Source organism: Lathamus discolor, chromosome 3 (genome assembly GCF_037157495.1).
Source record: "Lathamus discolor isolate bLatDis1 chromosome 3, bLatDis1.hap1, whole genome shotgun sequence".
Lineage (NCBI taxonomy): Eukaryota > Metazoa > Chordata > Aves > Psittaciformes > Psittacidae > Lathamus > Lathamus discolor.
In genome coordinates this window covers 28250896-28266406 of record NC_088886.1, presented here as the reverse complement: position 1 = coordinate 28266406, position 15511 = coordinate 28250896, and positions in this window count along the sequence as shown.

Genomic DNA, 15511 nt, shown 5'->3' with positions numbered 1-15511 from the left:
ACCTGTAAGTCTGTAAATAACTCTGCTTGTACGGAAATGTCGGACTGTGCCGGGGATGCAAAACCGCGCTGGCTTTTCGGGAAGGGGTTTTGTGTCGGCAGCTCGCTGGGCAAAGGCCTTTGCTGGGAGGCATGGGGTGGCTGGGCTGGGGGGAATAGTGCAAAGCCTTTGCAACCCATGTCTCGGGTGGGTTTTGCAGCAGGGCGCAGCGGGAGGGAGTCTGTCACCCCTGCCTTCCGCTGGTCCCGTATGGAAATGTATCGCTCTGTATGTAAATCCGTGGTGATTTCTGCCTCTCTGTCCCCTGGCCTTGCGTATTTATTTCAAGTGGGCCTGCTGCGAGGGTTTGTCTCGGGGTAGGGGGGCTGGATCAGCAGATCCCAAGTCTCATTTTCCTTTCCCCGTCTGTTCTTTGGGCTGCGAGGTGCAGCGGCCGCTCGGGTGGCGGGGAGCAGGGGAAGGCGCGCTCCGGGCTGCGATGGTATTCCCGGCCCGTTGCAATTAATAGAAATTGTTTACAAGAATAACCACCGCAGGTCACGGTGCCCTCGGTCCACTAACGCAATTGCTCACAGCTACTGGTTCAGCCGCTGCTGAGCCCCACGGAGCAGCCACCTTGGACGCAAAGTCGCCGGGTGCTGCTGTTATTTTGATTTCTTAGCTGAGCTCTGGAACCGAAACGCTTTAAAGCAAGGGGAGGGGAAGGAATAAAAAGAAATTAGGAAGAAAGCCCTTCTGCTGAAGGGCTGAAAACAGCCTGGTGGCAAGACAGGCATGGTACTCCCGAGATGCTTGAGGTAGTTCAGATGTGCTGGGGAGATGGCTTTCCTGTAGTTAAAAAGCAATATGTAATTCCCAGTGAGTGAGCACACACAGCTTGAGCTGTGCAACTCTGATCCCGGCCCTGTACAGGGAGAAGGTCCCCGGGTGCCTGCAGGCGGCTGGGGAAGGAATGGACCCAATAATATAAACTCTGCTCTGGGATTTTGCTTTTTTCTTTTTTTTTTTTCTTTTTTTTTTTTCTTTTCCTTTTTTGTTCTTTTTCAGCACTGAAATTAAGGGAAGGGGACTGGGGGGGGAGGGGGTGTTGTGGTGATCTAGATCTTTTCTGTTTGTCATTTCTCTGCAGCGTGTGATGCTTTCACTTTATCCGGAGCGTGTGCTTGGCGGAGCCCAGTGCCTGCGGGACGATCGGGAGCAGCTTGGGTGTTTCTTTTTTAGTGGAGACCCGAGGTCGAGCACAGCTTCTGTTCAAGTAGCACTTTTACGGGGGAGATTTCTCTCTCTGGCTGGCTGCAGCCAAGCTGGGCTTGCATCAGAGTTTCCATTCTAACCTTCCTCGTTACAGGGACATAGAGAGCAGCCACCACCATCCCCTTTGGGCTGGGAGCTGGGCAGCCTGGGCTGCTTTGTGGGGTTTTTGGCCTTTCTCCTCCGGTTTTGTACCATGCCTGGCTGCAGCTCCCCGGGGACTGCTGCCACCCGCCCCCACCTGCCGCCACTTGCTCCTGCCCCCCAAAAGTTGCAGCAGTCCCTGCGGTGCCTTGCAGGAAGCTTTGGGATGCTGGGGATGGGGTCATTTCTCTGGGACCTGTGCCAGGCAAAGCCTTGCCACCCTCTTCCCTTGCCTGCCCCATCTGAGTCCCAGCTCCGGACCAGCCAGTGGAGGTGGCTACCAAGCAGGCAGGGCAGCCATACCCTGGTATGGCAGCCTCCCTCCCCTCAGCGGGCTGACAGCAAGCGCTTCAGGCTGGGGGGCAAGGTGGGCCCATGGTGGGGAGGGCTGCCAGAGCGGGGGGTGTGGGAAGCCACCAGAGGCCCCTGTGTTGGCTGCAGGGCACTCCTCACTGGCCTTGGCCTTGCTCTGGGTCCTGCGGGCCCATGAGGTGCCTGCATGGCATACAGCAGCTGGCCCCGCTTGTTGGGGGCTGCGGTGGCCCTGCTGTGGAGGGCCAGCCCCACACACCCCCTCTGAAGAACACCCCCTACCCTGCACAGAGCCCTCACCCAGGCAGGGGTTTGAACCCTGATGAGCCGCCCTGCAAAGGGGGGGCGATGATAGGAAGGGAGTGACACCGGTGGAAATGGGCACTCTTGGAGTTGAGAGGGGCATTTCTGGGCACACTGGAGCAGGAGCGGAGGCAGGAGCAGCGCTGGGCATTGCTACAGGTGCCTCAAGACCCCACCGCAGGGTGTCCCGCGTCAGCCTCTCCATTCCCCCCCTCCCTGGCAAAGCTCCTTGGATAGAAAGCAGCCCTTCTGCTGTGTGTTGGCATGTAGGGCACAAAGCAGTGGAATTACTTCGCCCTCCCTGAGAGCTGCAGCTTGGTGTCGAAGGCCTCAGAACTGAAGTGCTGCTCGGGGGCGATGAGAGCCCCCAGGATTTGGGTGCCCTCCCCTGACAGGGAACGCAGAGCGGGTTTTTAAGCCGCGTTGCGGCGAGTACGTATTTTTCGCAGGTGAACTGCGCCCCTGGAAAGAAGCGCCTCGTCTTTTACAAAATACTGCTTAAATAAACAATGACCCACTATAATTTTTCCTTTTGAAATTAACTCCTTCAGGCCATGAGGCTTACCCATGCCCGTGCAAAACGGTTCTATGGAAATAGCTGCCAGGAATTTCAAAGGAAAAAAAAAGAAAAACAAAAGTGTCTGGGAGAGCAAAGTTTAGCTTGACAGGAGAGAGCCTGTAAATCTCTCCCCTTCCCCGTGGCAGTCGGAGATGAGTTGTGAGAGCAGCCTGCCCGTTTCAGAGCCGGGTGCTGCCACACAAGTGTTACTTAAAAGGAGTTTTGTGCATATTGATGCCTGTGCACCGAGGCCAGGCTGCACACTGCGCAGGGACAGCCTATTCCCTGGCTGAATTGGACTATCTTGTTTTCTAATCTAACCTAGTTTTGTTTTTTTTTTTCTGTTTCTTTTCTTCTTTCTTTTTTTCTTTCTTTTTTCTTTTTTTATTTTGTCAGAGGTTGGTGCTTTGCAGGAACCTGCTCTCAGTGCAGTCTCGGAGCTTTTTGTGGGTGTCTGATTTCTGTAACATGTTTTGGTTTCCAGTATGAATGTAACGTACAAAGAATATCATGACACTGCTCTAGGTGAATGTGATCTTATCTACCTGACATTTAGGGTTTTTTTAACCGTCCGATTCACCTGATTTGCATAAAAATCACATGATTTTTTCTTTTTTTCCTCCTTTTTTTCATGCATCATCATAACAAACTACTCCGGTTTACCAGGCTGTTTTCTGTCTGTCGGCATGAATGCAGGGCCCAACTCTCTCCCCCTCGTTCCTCCCTGATGGAGGTTTGGGATGTTAAAGGTAGCACCTGGAGGGGACCTGTGATCCCAGTCAGCCAGTGGAATCCTTAATAAGCAAACATGTACGGTTCAGCTTCCAAGAAAACAAAGCAGCTGAGCACGCGTCCCATCCGGATCTTGTTGATTAAAATAGATGACACTTCTTTTTATTGATAAGGAAACTCCCCCGGAACAGCCCCCCCGATCCCAGAAGGCTCCCCCTGCCGCCGCTGTCCTCATTACAAAACAAGGCCGCAATTAAAATAAACTCCAAGAGCTAAACAAACTGCTGCCTCTCGCTGGTCATGTGTTAACTTTAGCTTTTAACGCAGAACAAAATGTTTTCCTGGGTATCGGAAGAGGCATGGGCTCTGGCTGGGAGGGGAAGAGGGAGCAGCAGCTGGGCGTATGGAAATGGCAGGGAGTGGAGCACTGCAATGCTCATCGGGGCTCCTTTTTCTTGCTTTCTTTTTATTATTTTTTTTTTCTTCTTTGTTTTAATTGGAGTGTTTGTGATCTGGCTTGGTCCTTACTGCGAGGGAAAGCACTGGAAGTGGAAAAACTTGAATGTCATGGTAAAGCCTGGCTGTTCCAGTATGCCTTGGGCACACCTGACCGTACCTCACCCCTGCCCAGCCCGGCTCCAAGTCAGCCCACTGACCGCTCTCTCGTCCACAAGCCCTTGGCCCAATTTGTGTTGCTCCTATCACACCTTGTGCAGAGGATTTAGGCAACCGTAGCTACCACTCCACATCTGCTGGCATCTGAAGCTGGACTGATATGGGAGGGAGAATGACACGGGACATCCCAGAGAACAGGACCAGAGGGATGGAGCGACGAATGGAGGGAGGGACCCCCAAAGGGTGCAGAGGGGCACGTGGCCGGCTGGTCCACAGGTCCTCCATACAACGATACAGCTCCCTGCACTGCCTGAGAGCGTGCTGTTGCCTCCGTGCCATGTGCAGATACCTCATCTGAGGTTACAGATTGCACTCGGACCAAAAAGACATCAGAAGAACCACTCCAATGACGGAGGACTGTGCATCCGCGCCACTCTCAAATAAAACTCCAGGATAATATTCCTGCAAAATTGCCCAAATAACTGGCATATCTGCTTGGCTTTCGCTGCCAGGAGACAGTGCAGACTTGCCTGTCAAAAATTACTTTCCTCCCACGTAGGCAAAGGAGTAAGATATCTGCCCGTCTTTTTCCCTGATCTCCCAAACACTGACTGCAAGTAAATATCAGTTACCAGAAGGTGCACAAGGATCGTTCCTGTACCACTGAGCACCAACAGCCTTGTGCCATGTCTGCCCCATCTTTGATTTAAAAGGGAAACTTCATCCAGAAGTTCTCCAGCCACAGATAATTAACCTCCCAGTCCTCCCTGGTCCCTGTCAGTTTTTAACCAGTTGTGGACCAAAGCCCAGCAGTGCCTTGGTGGGGCTGTGCTGGTAAGGAGTCTCCTGGCAGGGTGCATGGTGAGGGAGCCTTCGCCCAGCCAGTGTCACCAGCCTACTACCTTGCTTGTCGCAAGATCTTGTCATCCTGGTGCCTACGAAAATATGGAGCGTGTGACCTGTGGAAGCTGAAAATCCCTGGCCCGTGGCTGAGCTGCACCACTGACCTCTTTCCTGTTCAGCAGATCTGTCAACTTTCAGCTGTCAAGATTAAAAAAAACCTCACTAACCCCTAAAGATACTTCCCTGATAAGGAGTTGTGCTGAGATAGTTCAAACCTAAGAAGTAAGTGGTTGCTTTGTCGGGGGAAAAAATAAAACAAAAAGAATAAAGGCAGTGCTTGCTTTGGATGGTTAGTAGTATTATTTATTACTCTTACACTCATGCAGCAGAGAATCTTGCAGATCCCTGATATTAAAAAGCAAAAAACAGCCTAAGAAGAAGGACGATACCTCAAAGTTTTACCGGCACAAGCACATTGAAATTAAAAGAGGGATTTGCATCGGTCCTGGTAATTTTTGAATCAGGCCTTTAAAGCTCAGGCTAAACTAGCCTGGGTTTTATTCTGGTTTTCTTTGTTTGGGTGTTTTGTTGGTTTGTTTTGTTGGTTTTTTTAATACCTCCTCGGCCCTCTCAGCCAGCAGAGTGCTATGTGAATTCCTGTTTCTCTCTTCAAATAAAACATCAACGTAAATTTTAGATTCTTTGAAATGATCTGTACAATTTTGTTGACTGAAAGCCTTTGATTTAGACTTAAAGGATTTAGTGACTGGATGAGAGGGTATCTGGAAGCAATGGTGAAAATCATAATTATTTATTTTACTGCCCCTGGAATTCTTCTATTTCTCTGTTCTATCTCTAAAAGCATGTCTGGCAATAACAAGCTGTCTCTGAAAAGAATTCAATTAAATGTATTGCCAACAGAATATTTTATATATTTTTTATACTAGTAGTTACAGTGTTAAATAATATATTAGTAGATTTATAGACTACATTTAGGTATGACTATGAATAGCTACAATAAAGCCCAGGAATATTTGTGTAAAAAAAGGGAGGAGGGTGGGTGGTTTGGTTTTGGGGATTTAAGATTTTTTTCCCCCTTGTGCTTCTTATTTGAGTTACAATTTTAGGACTTAAAAAGAATTGTACTTTCTGATCTGCTATTCTCAAATGATGAGAATAAGTCAGCTATTTCTTTGAGGCAAAAATTCACATGGGATTTCTCCTTGTTTTAAATAATTAAATATTAAAGGAGTAAGAAAGAAGCAGGCAGATTCTACGATATGGACATGAATCGAATGGGATATTTATTTGCATAAGTACATGACAAATAGGGAAGGATCGATCCCCAAACTGTATGAAATTGCCAGTTACTCCATTACAGAGTTACAAATAGATTATTACCCGTAAGAAGTAACTCTTACTGTCCTAAAAATAATTTAACTCTAGAATTATTTTTATTTAATCTGGTAAATGACAAATATATATTTAATTGCTATAAAGCAAAAATAAAATGTCTTCCAGGAGCTCGAAACTAAACCAAACTGCTCCCCCCACTCCTCCTATTTTTTTTTTTTTCAATGGACATATCTTTCTCTTTTTTTCTTTTTTTTCCCTTCTTTTCTTTTTTTCTGTCTGAAGTCTCCTTGGCTCTTCTGAATTTTGCAATTTATTTCTCCTTCCTTCTGCCTCAAGAAAAATACTTTTCGTCTGAAAACATGATACGTTTTTTCTTCCGAGCCTCCTTGCAAATTGCCTCGCTCTCTCCAGACAAGTTTCTAGGATCAACAAGTTAAACTTCAGAAAGATTACAAAGGTGCAAGTGGGCTGCTTAAGAGGTGAATCATTAAACATAAGGTGAAGTATACGACTGCAGAAGGTTTCAATTAAAGTGACAGTTCAGGCAGCTTTTGCCTGCCCGGGAAAGGTATGCTTTTATTGTCAGCACCGCGTTGGGAACTGCATCCATCCTGGGCAGGAAGGGTTGGTTCCCCCACAGCCATGTTCTGCAGTGCCAGAGCTGCTGTTGCTGCTGCGGTCCTCTCTCAAGCAAACAACTGCACCGGTTTCAGAGTGATAAATTCAACTGTGACAGCATTAAATATGGGAAAGGGGCCAGATCTCTTTTCTGTCCCACCCAGGATGGAATGAAGGAGCCTGCCTTGAATGTGCCTTCCCAGAGGCTTCACCCAATGCTCCTCACCACCCTGGCCTGAGGCAAAGCAGGATCAGGCCCACAACATTCCCCATTACTTCCCCAAATCCTGCTTGCTTCTGCTTATTATTATTTTTTAAGGTAGCTTTGTTTTAATACAACAGCACATTTAATAAGCAGCTCCGGGGTGAAGGGAGGAATGCTAGATCCTTCCTGAGTCGTGGAAATACTGCAGTTGTGTTGCCTCATCCCAGCATCCCCTGGCTGCATCCAAGGCTGCTTGGAGTGGGGTTGGCATGTTGGCATCTCTGGCCCCCTTGCCAAATTTCCCATGGGTGCCTAGGGACTGTCTGCCACCATGCAGAATCTATAACTATGAACAGAAGGCAGCACATGGGTGACCAGTCCACAGGCAGCTGCCTCTGCTGTCTGCCCTGCATGGAGGCATCCTGCATGTTTGGAAGGGGTACATGCAGCCTTGGGCTCATTTTCCTTGGCTTTAGGGAGTACAGTCAGCATGGTGGTGAGGCAGGAGGTAGAGGGGGTCAGGTCCGCTCTTCCCCTGACCTGGAGCAACGTTGTGACATTTTTCTGGCACTTCCCTGGTTTCAATTTTAAGCATTTCTGGGATCTCTATTTTGCCCCGACATGTTTCCATATGGCAGCCCTGAGTGTGGATGAGATCCTCTCCACAAGGATGTTCCAATGATTGGGTTAATTCCCTCCTGCTAATTCCTTACATAATCTTGTGGGCTCAGATCCTCAAAAGTATTTGTGTGCCTGCCTCCCTTGGAAATCAGGGAGTTTAATTGTCTGCTAAAATTATTGTGTTTTGTTTTGAAAGCAGAACAGGAAATAACAAACTTGGATTTTATGAGATTTGTTTGCCTCTTTGTGTCCACATAGCATTTTATCTACCTTCACAAACAAATTCACGGTTAGACAGTGAGATGCCCAGGTTACATATAGATTTTTAGAATGTGACCAGTAGTAATTGGGTGTCATCATAGGTTAGGGGAGCTGGGTCTTGGCCTATTGGTGCTTCTGATCCCGGCTGGTAAAATGTGTATAGGACAATGGCATGGTCTTGCAAAGACGCTGTAGGGAAGAATCCATTAAAGACTGTGAGATGCTGAGATAGGGGGATAATAGAGATCACGTCAGTGAGAGATGCCATCTATTACAGATAACGATTGCACAGCTGACTGCATCTCCCTCTCTGGAAATGGCTCCTTTCTTAGTTTCATTTTTGGCTATATGACCCAAAAGAATTCTTCTCACTCCCTGGCGTTTGTCCCCTTCAGATATTTCATGCAACACGGAAGAAGGAGGAATCAAAATACCGTGACATTGAAGTTTATTGCTGATCCTGCTTGTGTCGGTTGAAATCAGTTGCTAAAACCTCAGCCTGCAGGACCCCGTGCTCTGTATTTTTCTTGTCTAGGTAATCACGATGGCAGCAGGGGGAGGTAAGTATAAGGGAAAGGACTGATTTTATTAGGTGTTAGAAGAGCTTATTAGAAAACGGGGGGGGGGGGGGGGGGAGCAATAAAATCATAAGGATGGGAATTAAAACAGTAATGAAATCCTGTCCCTGCTGACTGCAACGCGACACTTCTCATGCACCCTTTCTCAGTCTGGAAGATCCCCAAGCATTGATAAACATTTTAGAAGAGCCCAATTCCACAGCAGCAAGCGGTGGTGAATACTGGGAGGAAAAATTCTCGGGTGCCAGAATCAGCCCGGCAGCTTCAGAGGCAGTGTTTAACCTGCTGCCTTGCAGCCTGTGGGCCCTGTTTGGGTTTGTTGTCAGTGAGCAATTTAGATTCACAGTATACCTGGGTTATATTTAGGCCAATTAAATTAATTGCTGGAACAGACAACCTTTTTTATACCCAAGGCAGTTTTTGCCCCCCTTCTCGATACCGTAGGGCTGATGTAGTGATTCTGGAGCTTTGGTCTGGCAGTCAGAGCATGTGTGTATTTTACGTTAAGAAACAGCAGCAGGGATGTATGCTGCTAGACAAATATTTGGTTAGTTTTTGTAATTATTAGTAATAACAATACACTGCTCTCTCAAGCACCTTTCATCTCAGAGCGTTTTCAAAACGCAGGTAAAGCCAAACCAGGCAACTCTGCTCTAGGGGCTGTAATTAGCTTTAGTTCCACTTTGTAGATGTGGAAAGTAAGACAGAAGGAGGTAAGAGGATCGGAGGTGAAGCAAGCCAGGGAGCAGTGCCCTGAACAGCAGCTAGCAACGCCTGCCTGAAGCAAAGCTCCAGCCACCGCCAGGCTCTTGGTGGACCTGCCCTGTAAGACAAGCTCATTTTGCCATGCTGTGCTGATACTCAAGCCAGCTCCTGAGCCACGAGCCTGAACTTTCCCTCCTGGGAGGTTCAAGCACACCTTGGGCAGGAGGATATCCCTTGGTCAGATGGTTTCATGCTGTTCTCCTTCACAGCCCTCCTGGTGCCTGCGCTCCGCACACAAGAAACCCACAAAATGAGAATGGTTCCTCAGTGACCAAGAATAGGAGGGACCTGGTAGCCTTTGGAGCCTGGTCCCCACAGCTCTGGGCTCTCAGATCTTCTTTGGCAACTACAAACTCACCAGGTTGTCTTTTTGCCTCTGGCTGCCTGTTGCAGGATCTCTTTCCCCACATGGTCTGCGTGCTTCTTCCAGTTTCTACCCTATGTTTGCTCATAGACTGTTGCCCCCTCCACCATGCTTATGTCAACTCTGTACGCTCTAGGTCCCTTGGACATCTGTGACCAGGCTGTGTTTGTTTTGTTTCAAAACTGGTAGAAAGCTCAAAAATTTGGGATTACATCTTAGGTAATTTGAAATCTTATTCCAGAATAATTTAGTAGATGTCTGTCCATTTCTGACTAACTGATCCCTTTCCCTCTTTTTGACCCTGGAGCAGAGGTAGCAGAATGCACCATGTGTCCTGGACACCAACCTGGCAGCCTGTGCTGTGGTCTTATCAACAGCTTCTTCTGCAGTTAGTTCATGGGGCTTTGGTTCATGACCCTTGCTGGATACAGCTGTGGTGGCTAAAAAGGTTGCCATTCCACTCATGGATGTGGAGGACACATATCTCAGGAGATTTCAGCGCATGGATAAGGTGACTCGCATGGGCTCTTCTGGTCTGCACCTTCCTTTAATAGGGCCATGCCATGTTAGCCAGGATCTAGGCCTAAAACTAAAATGGGTAAGTAAGTGCTAGGTCTAATTTTGAGGGGAAAAGTAAAAGAAACAGAAAAATGCAATGACTTGAAATAGTCTATTCTACTCTACTCTGCTCTACTCTATTCTATCCTATTACACTCTGTTCTGTTCTGTCTGTTCTGTTCCATTCCATTCAGTTCCATTCCGTTCCACTCCATTCCATTATTCTGTTCTGTTCTGTTCCATTCTGCTTGGCTCTGTTTGGTCCTGTCTATTCCATCCCGTTCTGTTCTATTCTATTCTATTCTATTCTATTATATTCTATTCTATTCTTCTTCCATTCTGATGCACCATGAATGTGCGTTCCCAGCAAGTTTCCTGTTTAGGCCCTAAGTGCCAACACAGAGAACCTGGCTGTTATACTGAAATTAGTTGAGCTCAGCAGATTGTCAGGGCTTCAACCTGACACAAGGATTCAATCACTTAAGTATATTTCAGATCCCAATTGACCTGGTACTTCTCTCTTTTATTATCTGTGCACAGTCTCTCCTGCTGTGCCAAGATTTCTGTGTTCTTCATTTCTCTTCCATCTCTGATGCCACAAAGTCAAGTGAATGTCTTCAAGGAAATCTCAGTAATAAAACCCATTTCCTCCTCTCTGCTGCAAAGAGAAAGCAGAGTAATAGTTTCTTTATCCATCAGGGACTGGTTAATGCCTCACTCCTCATCATCACCAAATGCAGCTAAAAAAGGAGTAAAGGAGATTTGGCAGTTTAATGCAGCAACTAATTTTGTGCCTGCTGCCATGCCAGAAAGTATTTTCACTTTTGGGTGATGCCAGAATAGGAGAGCTGATTAATTAGCCTTCTCTTGAGCAGGAAGAGCTCAGCTAAGATGTCTGCAGCCCCCAGACATCCAAGGCTATTGGCCAACTTTGTTAGTAGTTGGCGTTCCCAGTATCTCAAGGGTTAATCAGTCTGTCTGGGAAAAACAGGGCTTTCCCTCAGGAGGGAGCAGGTCTGTTATACAGATGAGGTATAACTCTGTCATTGAGAGAACTGGCTAGAGAAGGCGCCTAGTATGTAGGTGCTGGCCAAACACCACCAGTGTGGTGGCTCACTGTGGGTCACTACACTGTGTTCGAGGGAGGCAGTGCAAAAACTTTCAAATCCCTCTGTGACTCTGCGGATTCAGCTTTGGAAGGGTCAGCACTGTAGCTGTCACATGCAAGCATGGGGATCTATGGAAGATGGCCCTCAGGAGTAGCAAATGTGTTTGTGCAATGAGCAGAAATGCAAAACAAGGAAACCCCAGCTTTGATGGGAAAGTCTCTCAGTGGAGACATTCAAACACATTCACTGACTGCAGTCAAATACGCAGGAGACACCTGCCACACATGAGGGCAGCCCCCCAGAGCAACATGGACCCAACAGGGCCATGATAAGCAGAGCCCCTGCACCAGCTCAGCAGTGCTCTCCGTGGGTGGTTAACTTCTCAGGAGCTTTCCCTACCTTGCCTTTGTCTTCCACAAGGTGCTTCAGAACATCTTAAGCCTGCACACAGGATAATCTCAGAGACAAGGACAGTTTCTGTAGGACCTGGTCATCTTTCTTTCCATGTAATTTCTCTGAGGTTTTATTATAATGCCTGTAAAACTTTGCAAGACCAGGAACTTAGGGAATATATTCGTAGGCAGAGAAACTCCCTCCAAGCATGGGATGTGTAGCATCCAGCAAAACAAGTCCTTCTGTCTTGGTTGAGTTCTTCTAGATCATAGAATCATAGAATCATAGAATAGTTAGGGTTGGAAAGGACCTTAAGATTGTCCAGTTCCAACCCTCCTGCCATGGGCAGGGACACCTCACACTAAACCATGTCACCCAAGGTTCTGTCCAGCCTGGCCTAGAACACTGCCAGTGATGGAGCATTCACAGCTTCCCTGGGCAACCCATTCCAGTGCCTCACCACCCTCTCAGTAAAGAACTTCTTCCTTATATCCAATCTAAACTTCCCCTGTTTGAGTTTGAACCCGTTACCCCTTGTCCTATCACTACAGTCCCTAATGAAGAGTTCCTTCCTAACATCCCTATAATCCCCTTCAGATACTGGAAGGCTGCTCTGAGGTCTCCACGCAGCCTTCTCTTCTCCAGGCTGAACAGCCCCAACTTCCTCAGCCTGTCTTCATACAGGAGGTGCTCCAGTCCCCTGATTATCCTTGTGGCCCCTCCTCTGGACTTGTTCCAACAGTTCCATGTCCTTTTTATGTTGAGGACACCAGAACCGCACACAATACTCCAAGTGAGGTCTCATGAGAGCAGAGTAGAGGGGCAGGATCACCTCCTTCGACCTGCTGGTCGCGCTCCTCTTGATGCAGCCCAAGTGCATCAAGAACTTCATAAGGTTGGCATCAGCCCACCTTACAAGCATGTCAAGGTCCCTCTGGATGCCATCCCTTCACTCCAGAGTATCAACCAAACTATACAGCTTGGTGTCATCAGCAAACTTGTTGAGGGTGCGCTCAATCCCACTGTCCATGTCACCAACAAAAATGTTGAACAAGACCGGTCCCAACACTGATCCCTGAGGGACACCACTAATTACTGGTCTCCAGCTGGACATTGAGCCATGGCATGCAGCCATCCAGCCAGTTCTTTATCCCCCAAGTGGTCCACCTATCAAACTGATGTCTCTCCAATTTAGAGACATGTCCTGTGGGACAGTGTCAAATGCTTTGCACAAGTCCAAGCAGATGACATCAACTGCTCTACGCCTGTCCGTCAATTCTGTAGCCCCATCATAGAAGGAGATGCTGTGACAGTAATAAAAATACTGATAATTTTGGTCTGGAGATTTGAACAACTTCTGCAGAGAGCTGGTGAGGAGATAAGTGGCTGTGAAGAGGGAAAGGGGCAGATGGTATGGTGTGCTTCTCCTTTGGACCTGCTGCTGGGCTGCAGCATGTACCTAGGCAGGTACCCCAGCATGAGTATCTGCAGTAGGGCTGGCTAGCTGTGCTGCTTTGCAATGGGTGCAGAAAACCAGATGACCCACAGAGGCTCTTCATCTCACTACGAAGGAACATCTCACGGAAGGCTGGCTATGCCGTACAAGTACTTTTATGGGTCACTCAGGTTGCTACATCAGAGAACTTGCTGTTCAAACACAATCCCCATTTGGGGTTCCCTGGGCCTGCTGGGCTGGTGCTGAGCAGGTCAGAGCACTGGCTGTAGCCTGGCTTGGAGCTGGGCTGTGCCCATGCTGCTCCTGTATGGCCAGGGTTAAAACAGGGTTTTAACAGGGTTAAAATCAGGGCAGGTTTTGGGAAATATGGGTCTCCACCTCTTCTCTTTGCAGACGCTATAGCAGAAGGCGGATATCTGCTGGGAAGGACAGAAAAGTTAACTAATGCCGCAGAACCCTCTAGATGTGCATGGTGCTGCTATTATAATGAATGTTGCTTTACTATCCTTACGCAGTGTCATTACTCTATTAGAGACGTTGCTGCGGAGAGCGGTGCCTGCACTGTACCATACAGCAGCAGAGCAGAAGATACCTTTGGTCCCACCTACCCAAACCAGCTTTCCTCAGAGCTGCACCCAGGCATAGCAGTGTTTTGCCAGGCTCACTCGGACAGACCTAATTTTTGGTTTGCTGTTGATTGCAGCACGTCCTGCTCACATGGAGCACAGTGCCAGGGCTTGCTGTTCATCCTGCTCTGCCTTTGCCTCTCAGATGCCACTGTGTCATTCAGGACGGGGATGCGACCTTGCCATTGTGCCCTTCTGGCTCTGAAGTGGAGAGATTTCTGCCTCAATGAGTGGAAATCACCCCCACCCTGCAGGTAGCATGGGACTCCTGGCTATTCCTGCCTTCTTAGGCTTTCTGAGCACCGTTTCTGCCAGCCCCATGTGTCAAGCTGAATATGTCCACTTGGGCACTTTTTCAGGGACACACAGACTTAACTCCATCCTTATCCACCAGGGACCCTGAACACATCCTTAGCTGAAAGCAAAGGCTTATGCTCCATTACAGGTAGGTGAGGTTTAAGCCAGTCTGTAAAGCAATCATGTCAGAGGGAAATGTGGTGCCTTTTGCAGAGGCTCGGGACTGTTGGCAACAGCTGAAACTTGCCATTTCAAGGTGCCAGGCTGCTAACCTGCAACGCAGAGAGGGAAGACCTTGATCCAGCTAAGGAGATGTTTCAACTGGTACAAAGTAGCCAGTGCAGTAGTGGGCTAAATAAAAGGTTGCATCTATGAGGTGGTCCAGTCTGGTGATGAGGCAGGAGCCTTCAGCCACAGCATGCCGTGACACAGTGCAGAGATAAGGGACTACAAACATGCAGCCAGAAAATGGAAGCAGGATCAGCTTTGTATTTTCTGGAGCAAAACACTTTTTTACGTAAAACATACTGTGCAGGCGTTTCCATTGCACAATATCCAACTTCACGGTGAGGGGAGAGAAGTTGCTTTTCTTCCACAATCCAGCTTTGATATGACTACTCCAGTTAGGACAAGATGCTCAGGATTGCTTAAGGCATGTTACGGCAAAGCAGTTAGGAAGAATGTCCTTGGCCTCTCCTGGGCACAATGGCGTGTGTGTGTGATGAGAGCTAGATGAGGCTGTAGCACCCCGTTGACCCTGCAGAGCAGCCCCTTGTTCCCAGAATGTGGCATGCCTGGGTCTGGCTGTACATGGCAGACATGTGGGATGCTCAATGTGCTGCGAAGGTGCAGTTAGCACACAGCACAGCTGAAGCTCCGGGAGCAACACACTGGCTGTGTGCTTTACAGAGTGCGGCAGAGTCTGACAAATCGACTCACCTTGATTTATCTTGCTTTCCCAGATGATATCTTGAAATGTCTCAATCCCATTGCTCCAGCTCAACTCGCCAGATAAGAGACAGCTTGTGCATCGCTGGGACAGGGTTCAGGCAGCAAGCGAGTCCAGCTGGCAGGAAACACATTGCCTGACTGCAAGGGGACAGATCTTTCTGCTGTGGCAGTCACGAGATCAAGAAATGCTTTTTCTTCAGTAGAACTTGTTGATTTTAAAAATAAAGCAGCCACGGCCTATGCTCCCAGGAATGTCTGGTATCAGGAAAATGGAAAGACATTTTTCCATTCCTAGTGTAATTTGCACTGTAAAACCTAAACAGTGTTTGTCCTTCTGGGCCTACCCAGCTTCGCACTTCTGTGGCATTTATCAACACAGCGTTTTAGTGAGTGACCTTCCTCTAGATCACTAACATGGCTGAAGTGACACAGTGATAGTGCCAAATTCCTGGTATCTGACAGCTTCCCTCTTCTTACCCACAGCCAAGTGAATCCAGGGATTGCTCTGCTCACAGAGTAAACAGCCTGACCTGAAGGTACCTTTGGATCAAACCAAGGCCCAAACCCATAAAAACTTGTGCACCTGTTCAGCTC